The 10,018-nt window shown below is 34.8% G+C and overlaps 1 protein-coding gene across 1 annotated transcript in view; it reads left to right on the top strand.

The window, feature by feature from the left end:
• The first annotated feature begins 781 nt into the window (after positions 1 to 781).
• LOC134801027 (octopamine receptor Oamb) overlaps positions 782 to 10,018 on the top strand; it is a 163,238-nt gene continuing 154,001 nt past the window's right edge. Inside the window, exon 1 of the mRNA XM_063773528.1 lies at positions 782 to 1,070. The gene's annotated coding sequence lies outside the window, so the exon portion shown is untranslated. The remainder of the gene's footprint in view (positions 1,071 to 10,018) is intronic.

The raw sequence follows: 10,018 nt of genomic DNA, 5'->3' as shown, positions 1-10,018 counted from the left end.
TGTCGAACCTGTCGAACCTGTCGTGTTGTAACTCGCCCAATTTACGAGTAACAATTGCATTGAAGTCAATCGTAAGAAATATAGCAATGATTTTAGAGATAGTAAGTAATTGACTTTTATGTGTGGGTTAAATCTATCATTGTCTAATTTTTGACTCGTCAAAAAAAGCTTGATGCCGTCGTGCATGATTTACTCGTATGAAAAAAAAAGTTTTTATCAAGCACATCAGTTAATTATGTCTGCAAGCGATACTACAATTTTAAATAAATGAAAAATTAGCAAGATTCTAACTTGCGACCTTTTGGAACAGCGGTAGATCGCTCTTAACCGAGTGAGTTACCAAAGCTTCGATTTATATTTCGAATTATAAACCGAAGAAAAAATTTATGAACAATACTGCATCAGATGCTAAATAGTTATTTACGATACAAGTGCGGAAAAGAGGAACTCGTGTCGATTTAAAACACTCCCTTCGGTCGTGTTTTAATTTATCGCCACTCGTTTCGAATTACCTATTCGCACGTGTATCGTTCAATGTTTTACAGTATATATGGCCCTTTAAACTTTTGACATACGTACGAAAAGTGCTATTTTACGCACTAGTGCGGGAAAATAGGACCATAATATATGTAGGTACTGTAAAATAATGTTGCTAATGCTCATACGACAAACTGCAGATTCTCTCTTCAAATATTCCCAGTTATCTTTGCATAACAGGAAAATAAGCAGAAAAACATTCCCCTTATATAATACCTACTCACCCTTCACGTCAAAAACAAAACAAAACTACGTCACTTTTTACGAACGTCACCGGTTATAAATTGCATTCAGCCACCGCGCGTGCGCGAAAAGCCAAGACGGCCAGTGTATTCAAGAGAACCGAACGCACCTAACCTATATCAGTGCCCCACGGTCGCGCGCGAAATAAACTTTCGTAATTCGGAATTCGAACGGCGATTTAGTTTTTGAATTTCGAATTTTGTGCTAGTGTTTGAGTGCTGTTTTTGTTTGTTTTCAGTGATTTTGGTTGAAGTTTGTGTTGTGCTGTTGGAGAGTCGTTGGATTTTGAGGTTGGTAATTTTTTTTAATGGTTATATTAAAAATACGTACAATTATTGTTTTTATAAAATATAAATGAAAATTATTTTTATAAAATATAAATCTTAAGACCAATATAAAATATTTTTCTTTAATTTTGAATTTAATAAGAGCCTACTTTCAAACAGTATAAGTATTTTAAGTAATTTAACTTAAGAAAAACTGTTTGTTTTTTTAAACAATATCTTATTTCTAGGGCCTAATTATTTTTTTAAATTATCCTTTAATAAACAGGAAATCGCCCTTTCCTGATCATGTCGTTTTTGTGTGAACTTTTAAGTTAGCTAAGTTTTTTAATGCTGTAGGTAAGAGCTCATAGAATACATATAATATACATACCTATTGTACCTATATTATATACATAATATTATAAGGTATATTTGAAAACCAACAAAATATAATAAATTGCAGCTATTTTGATGATTTTTTAATTTAGTGGTTTAGGATACACCTTGTTCTAATTTTGACGTCCGACAATATTCTATTTTGAAGTTTATTTATACATATTTTTAACAATATTTAATAACCAGAACGAATATAAACTTACCAAGCAATTACAAATTGTTGTAATATTTTTTTCATACACCATAAACGTTTCAACTAATATTACTTTTAGGGTTCCGTATCCGAAGGGTAAAAACGGGACCCTATTACTAAGACTCCTCTGTCAGTCTGTCTGTCTGTCTGTCACCAGGCTGTATCTCATGAACCGTGATAGCTAGACAGTTGAAATGTTCACTGATGATGTATTTCTGTTCCAAATATACTAAAAACAGGATAAAATTAATATTTAAAAGGGGCTCCCATCTCCAATACAACAAACGTGATTTTATTGCCGTTTTTTGCGTAAGGGTACGGAACCCTTCGTGCGCGAGTCCGACTCGCACTTTGCCGGTTTTTTCAAACTGTCCCGCTATCCTCGTCAGATTATGACACATGTCAAAAAGTCAAAATATAGTTTGGCAAGTCGCACATTTTCATTGTTATTTGAACCACAATACGCTTGCCAAAATACAAGTCAACCTTGTATGTTTTTACAGAAATAAATCTCTTTATATATTTGGAAAAGTGTCTTCGACCCTTTTCTTGGCAAATTAAAAATAGTCCATGAACTTTTATTGGTGCTTGAAAAAAATATCAAAAGAGCAAAAAAAGTAATACAAAACGAGCTTTAAAAATTGTACCATTCCCTAATAAGATACGTTTTAAAACTACTAAGCCCAAAAAATGTGATAAAAGAGGGATAGATGGATTTTGTTAATACACCATAAAACAAAATTCCCCGCTACATCTGTCTGTTAGTGTGTATGTATGTTCGCGATAAACCCCCTAAACTACTGATTTTCACGCGGTTTTCACCTATCAATAGAGTGATTCTTGGGGAAGGTTTAGATGTATATATTTTGTTAAGGTTTTGTGTACCCCGTGCGAAGCCGGGGCGTTTGGGTAGTTAAGTGGGTAGACAAAAGTTAAATATAAGCAGATAGTGGACTCCAAGACTCTCGAAGTATCTTGACTACTTTACTAAAGTGGCCATAAAGGTAAATGGAAACTAATATTCACGTTCAAATTAATATGAATGTCCATCAAACGGAATCCGGACAGACATACTAAAGGGGCCCACTGATTAACAGTCCGCCGGACGGTATCGGCCTGTCAGTTAGAACAAAATTTTGACAGTTCCGAACAACTGACAGGCCGATACCGTCCGGCGGACTGTTAATCAGTGGGCCTCTTAAAGCAAAAGCTGAAGGGCAAAGGAGACCTTTTAAGATAACTACTATGTACATTAAAAATTGGATTGTGAGTTTATGATGTGAAAAAAAAAACAGAGTCGTCCTGAATTGAACTTCTGTATGATTATAAAAAAAAAAAATCTTTATTGGAACTTTGAGTTGTTACATAACATTGGTTCCTGGCTCTCAAAGTAGGTTTCCCTGTGTCTCAAGACCCAATTCGCCAAAAAGTTTCAGAACAAGCCATTCAATTTAACGAATATTTCCGCAACTAAGCTAATTGGCGTCAAGCGTCTGTCAGGAACTGCTGGCGTTGGCTTTTTTTGAATGTGTCTAATGGGGAGTTTTGAAGAAAAATGACCGGTTGGGAGGAATTCTTCCACTTGTCACTTACGAGTGTGACTGTGAAAAAGTAAAAAAAAAAGGTGCATTGGGATTGCGGAAAGCGGGTTAGTTTTGAAAATGGCGAATGGATAAGACTAGATATGTAAATTTTACGACTTGGAAAGAAATCCGGCTGTGCAGCGATAAATGCTTGTTTAAATATGTATAATTTTTGTCAAAAATAACAATATCTTTCCTAAACAAATAACAAATCTTCTATCCATAAAACATTATTTAAAATATTAATAATCGTAAAAATAGAAATCGCCACCGATGTTGTACAAAGGAGCCAGTATCGGATTGCCCTAAATATGCAGATGTTCTTGTACGAACAAGCTCGTCCCAAGACGCATCCCAGGTCCACGTCCAATTTGCATGTTCAAAGTCTCCGGCGGGTCTGATTCGATCCCCTCTCTGTGTTACCAGATATAGAAAGCTAGAAAGCACATACAAATAATCTTTGTAAAAACCTAAGTAAATATGTTTATGCTCTTAGGAAAATCTCAACTATGTCTTCCCAAAAAACTGCGCTCTGTGCGTATCATGGCCAAGTATTTTCTATCTTTAGATATGGTTTACTGCACTGGGGAAATTCTTGTAATAAAAATGACGTGTTTATTCTACAAAAAAAATGTGTTCGATCTATTGCAAGAGCCAGATATAATGATAGTTGCAAGCCTCTGTTCAATAAACTTGATATCCTAACTCTTCCCTCTATGTTTATATTGGAAGCGTGCATATTTGTCAAAGATAATATAAATCTCTTTAGAAAAATAGAAAAAAACTTGCCCCGAAATCATCAAAATAAGTATGAGATACTCCCAAAAATCCCTGTAAAAACCGCCTATTATAATAAAAGCTTATACGTAATGGCTGCCAAATTATTTAATAAATTACCTGACTCAATTAAAGATCAGGATGCAAAGGCGTTTAAAAAATCTTTAGTATACGTATTGAAAAAGAAGATGCCTTACAATATTAATGATTTTTTTGATATAGATTTCTCAACCACTATATAATAGGATAGTTGCCTTATTTTTTCTTCTTAGGTAAAACTAGGCTAAAAAGGAAAAATATGGCAATTACGAACATTGTAAATAGTTAATATAGATTAAGTAGGTATAGTTATTAGTTAGTATAGATTTTAAGTAAACAAATATTGTACGCCTGACAGGCAAATTATAGTGAGTCCACTAAAATACATATTATGTAATCCACCTTTCTGTAACACCTATAATTATGCAATAAATGATTATCTTATCTTATCTAGAGGTTTTCTACACACTCCATAAAATATATTGATCTTCAACGCATATTTGCCAATTATGTGTTTAAAGTTTTATGGGATTGGATAGTGGGATATTTCACAAACATTATGCGACTGTTCTTGTTTGAGGCCGCCGCGCCGTGTGCGATAATTTGTACAGTTACAAAAGTGACGCAAAATAAAAATCGAGCTTTTTACTAGATATTCTTAAATTTCTATCTAGAAACCCTGTCTTGAATTTACTTTCTTATTTCTTCCCAGTTAGAGAGAGAAAAACTCAAGTTCGGAAGCTAACGTAATAAAAAGTTGGCAAGTTATGCTTAAAGTTAGGAGCGTTGTGCGCAGTATGGCGAGGATTTTAATATAATCTTTTTTATAAGCTTCGGCAATTTTACTTAGATTCAACAGGTGTGTAATTTGGAATATTAACATTTTTGTAGCTGGATGTTTTTCTTCTGATTCTTTTAAATCACGGTGTATTATTAATGGTTATTTGGGCAAATGCTGATGTTCAAACTTTAAACTCACCTATAGTATTTCGTATTAATTAGTATTATTTACTTTTAGTAAATATTTTCTAGTGTAGTGATTTCCTAGTGGAAGGTAGCTTAAGAAATAACAAAAACATCGTTCGAAAAATTCATAAGTAAAATAATAAACACACTTAAAAAATTTAATAACACATAAACATGTTATATACTATAATATGTTATATACGTAAATAAAGTGCCTTCTATATATGCATATATAATTATATTTATTAGTAGTTTATGTGACTGCTACATAATGAAAGGCATTAAAATACGAGTGTGGGTTTATGAAACGAATGAAATGAGTTTCATAATAGTATCACACGAGTGTTTTAATGCCTAATTATGTACAGTTACATACACTGCTTTATCTACACACATATTATAAACTTTCTATGATATATTCACTAACCTCATATTACAGCTGACTTTGCTCTCTGGCGGAACTCGCGGATATGAGATGGCGTCTCCGAAATATCTTTATCGCACATTTTACATGAAACTTTTGTTATAGTTACTTTAAAAACAACAAAACAAATTATTTTTACTTACAAACGAATTAAAAGATACACTGTACGTCAAATGGCGGCAAACGAAAACTTTTTTCACGCACGTCACGCATCCGTAGTTTTTTTTTAAATTCAGAGACAAACTAGAGTCGGGGTCGATTACCATATCGTCCGATACCAACTTACATGCTAGATTTGTCAATATTGTATGCAATTGTCATTTGATTTCGAATAAAACGTCATCTCGACTGATATTAGAATAGGGGTCAAATCAAATTGCTTTTTTTTTCAGAGATGTTCGAAATTTGAATGCATTACCAAATCGATTTTGATATAGTAATGAAGCTATTACCACATTTTCACAGATAAGAAATTTGCTGTAACAAAACAGTTTATCGTAATGTGGGCCATTATTTACGGATTTTGAAGGCATCATAGACAGCTTATGATATGTGTGTAGATAAAATATTTTATATATCTAAATAAACTGCATAATAATACATTCATAAAAAGCAAATAAAAAGTAATGAAACGAAGTAATAATAGTTATAGGCCGCCCGTATTGAAAGCGAGGACCTACAACTATAATAATAGTAAAAAAAAAAGCTTTTTACTATGTATAACTAGTTTATGATAGTTATTCCATTTGTGTGATTGAGGTGTTATATTATAAGTTTGAAGTGTGTTTGTCGGTCTGTGGCACCGTAGCTCTTAAACGGGTAAACCGACTTAACAGGTTTTCTAGTAGTTGTTCTAAGATTATTATTTGCTAAATCGATTATTTGTGTTGTTTTTTTTTTAAGTTTTGGTTCAATAAATTATGTCTTACTTAACATAATTTTAATTACGGATCATATTCATGCAAGCATGCCTCCAACCAGTCCGTAGCTGGCGATAATTACTTCTTAGTAACCGGCTTAGTTAAACGGTAGACCTATAGACCAAAGATCATGTTAATTACGCGATATTACACCTAATTATTATAATGCACTATATAAAGGTGCATTCGGATGTCGACTGCAACTGCATTGCTGTTGAAACATTACTGCTGCAGCCTTATGAGTAAACTGCAAATTTTTTTTACGTAATTAAGCGCAATTAAGAAGCTGTTATTAGTCTTAACTTAATCGATTCATTTGTGTTACGAAAATTAACTTTGTAAATTGTATTGTACTTAATTCGTACACATATAACTCTATAGCATACGCTAACACATTTTCATGTATCTAACTTAAATAGAAAGGGCTAAACAGTAAACTGTGGTAACACAACGGAATCAATTAACATTAGACTAACAGGTGCTTAACTATGTACAAAATTTTTGCAATTCACTCTTATTATTATTAATTCTTTATTTCAGATAAGTTTTATCCATACAATTGTTAGTTTGGCTTATGACTACGTTATTTACGTTGTCGTTTTGTTTATGCAGAAGCGGGCGCTGCTCTCTGTTAAGGGGCCCACTGATTAACAGTCCGCCGGACGGTATCGGCCTGTCAGTTAGAACAAAATTTTGACAGTTCCGAACAACTGACAGGCTGATACCGCCCGGCGGACTGTTAATCAGTGGGCCCCTTTACAGCCGCGATTCTACACACTACGACAAGTAAACATTACATATTTGACTTTGATACATTAAAAAAATATTCCTTTTTTAGTTCGCGTCCCTAACAAAATAAACTTGACAATGATCGCTCGTTGTGTGGGGCAGAACGAGGCAAACATTTTTCGACTTCAAAAAGGCAAGTATTTAAATTTTACAACGACATTACACAATTCCGATTATCTCTCTTTATATGCCCAAAACCATCCACTTAGTGGCAATATAATGGCTTTGGCGAGCCCACTTGTGGGCGCGGCGTGGGAATCAGACCGCAATTGTTCCCTTTTTAGGGATCAAATTAAAACTAATTTAGTAGTACAAGTTGTCATTGTCTTGCTCTTTTATCAGATTGCAAATCTAATTTGGATGCCATATATGACAAAATTCGCTTGTGTTTTTTTATATTAAGTGTACGGGCCCACAGATTACCAGTTCGCCGGACGATATCCGCCCGTCAGTTGTTCGGAACTGTCACCGTTTGCGTTTAAAGAGAGCCACTGATTAACAGTCCGCCGGACGGTATCGGCCTGTCAGTTGTTCGGAATTGTCAAAATTTTGTTCTAACTGACAGGCCGATACCGTCCGGCGGAGTGTTAATCAGTGGGCCCCTCATCTGACAGGGTGATTTCGGCCGGCGAACTATTAATCTGTGGGCCCCTAGTTCTAGCCGCCCAGAAATCAAAACTTGCCAAGACAAATGCAGGTTTGGTTGATTTTATACCAAAAATTGCTCACCTGGGGTCTAGTCAGGCCTAGGGTCTGTCATCTTGTGGCCTGAACATAAACATTGACACGCCAAAGGAAGTGCCCTCTACAGTTTGCATACGATTTCTTGTGCATTGTAGATTCTGCCATCTTGTGGGCTAAATGGGAAGCATAAACTTATAAGACATCCTGTTCATTTGCAAAACATGTTTACAGTAGTCACACTACAAAATGTAATTTAAACGGAACCCATATTTGTATTTCGACAATATTCTATTTGTTGCCAAATTAGGCAATAACCCGATTCGGCCACCATGCCTTTTCTCCCATTCTGATAAAGTCTAATTTGCATTAAAACCAGTGTAAAAGGCTGTGTCCGATTTGGGATCGTGATTATTAAAAGGGAATTGAGGTTACGCGTATTGCATACGTGATCCGTTTCTATTTGAAATGAACCTTCTGGCTTTTAGCATAAGTTTTAAATTTCTTTGAAGCTTAAGCGAGATATTTGAATATTTCAGACGCAAAACGACGTAAGACCAGTTTAGCTTCAAAACGATATTCTACCTTATTTTAATAGTCTTAGAGTTGAAAGTCGCGTAGCGAGATTCAAGTGAGATATTCCCTTTTATATTCTAAGAAGGGTGAATGGTAAAAAGGTAGCAAATATGTTTCGGGTGGGTTTTCAAGATGGCGTAATTAGACTTACTTTTGGAGGTTTTGTATAAGTAGGGATGAGGGTTTAGGCTTATTAATAGCTTAATATAATGGGTTTCCTGCGGCAAGAATTTTGTCCTTATGCGTGTAGGAAAAGATATACAGGATGGAAAGTAAAAGGGTCATTGCAGGTTACTGTATAATTTGGGTACTGAAATTTGTGTAAATGAGGCAGAGAAAGATGTTGTGTTGAGTTTTATATGAATTTATCCCCTCGGGCGGCAAAGTATTTTTTTATATTTTTGAAAGCGTTCATTTCTAAGCATCTTGCCGCATGAGGCGCACTCGTGTTTGATTAAGTAGGTACCTTAAGACTCCGTCATAAATCTTAATGGCAAAACAATATTGCATTTCGTATATCATTGTTTGGAAGAAATTATTATCACTTGCTCTTTCTCGCCTTTGTCTGAAAATGAAGTACCTACCTATCATCCTTATTTTGCTTTTTTTCGTGCTTTCAATTTTAAGGTGTGCAATAAAAAAGTATTTTACTAAAGCCATGTTTGACATGTATGCTATTCTGAGTTGCATCGATGCATATTTGCATCAACTTATTTAAGTTCACGGCCATAATCGGAAGCCGGAACTCGTAATCGAATGCGGCACACGATCTTTTCACATGCTACAGCTGCGGGTAAAGAATAAGCGGCTTTTAAGCCCTCATAACAGATGCGCCCTGTACTGTATAACAAACATTGTTAGTAAGACCAAATTAAAATGTTTTTAAGATTTTATATTTTTTGTCTGTATGTTACCTACCTACTTGCAAGGTAGGTTAATTATGGGTCACAGTTGAATGAAAATAAGAGGTTTCATACGAATTAATGGATGACTAATTACCTAAGTACTAATGAAAATTATGTAGGTATGTAGGAAAAGATTTTTCCGTCGTTTTTATGGAATAATTTACTTAGAGGTGTAATTAAATACAAAGCTTAGAAATAAATGAAAAGTGGAAAATTTCCTTTTTCGTGCGAGACTCGAACTCGCGACTGGATCACTAGCTGATCACTCTGCTAACTGCGGGCGCAGCATGGTTCCATTTTTATCGCCTGTCACTATGCCCGTCACTTTCGCACTTACATACTTGTTAGAACGTGACAGGCATAGTGACAAGCGATAAAAATGCGACCGTGCTACCGCCACTGAGCTACCAAGACCCCACCCGATGATGGTAAATATTTCCACCATATCTGCACTTAATGCGACATCTACCGTGTACTATCTCGCATGTACCCTTTATAAAAAAAAAAAGTTCTGATTATGATACAGAATGAATTGAGAACATCCTCCATTTTCTAAGTAAGTAAAATGATAATACCGGAAAATATATAAAGTTTATTAGTTTATCGGTAATATCGGTATGTTACTTGCTTGACCTTTGTTGGTCTGTACTCGTACAGTGCCTGTAAAATGTACAGTCACGAACATAAACACATACGAATTTATTTTGTAATGTCTATACTCTC

This window comes from Cydia splendana, chromosome 21, assembly GCF_910591565.1.
Source record: "Cydia splendana chromosome 21, ilCydSple1.2, whole genome shotgun sequence".
NCBI lineage: Eukaryota > Metazoa > Arthropoda > Insecta > Lepidoptera > Tortricidae > Cydia > Cydia splendana.
Note: the sequence above shows the minus strand (reverse complement) of the source record. Positions and strands in the feature narration are given on the sequence as shown.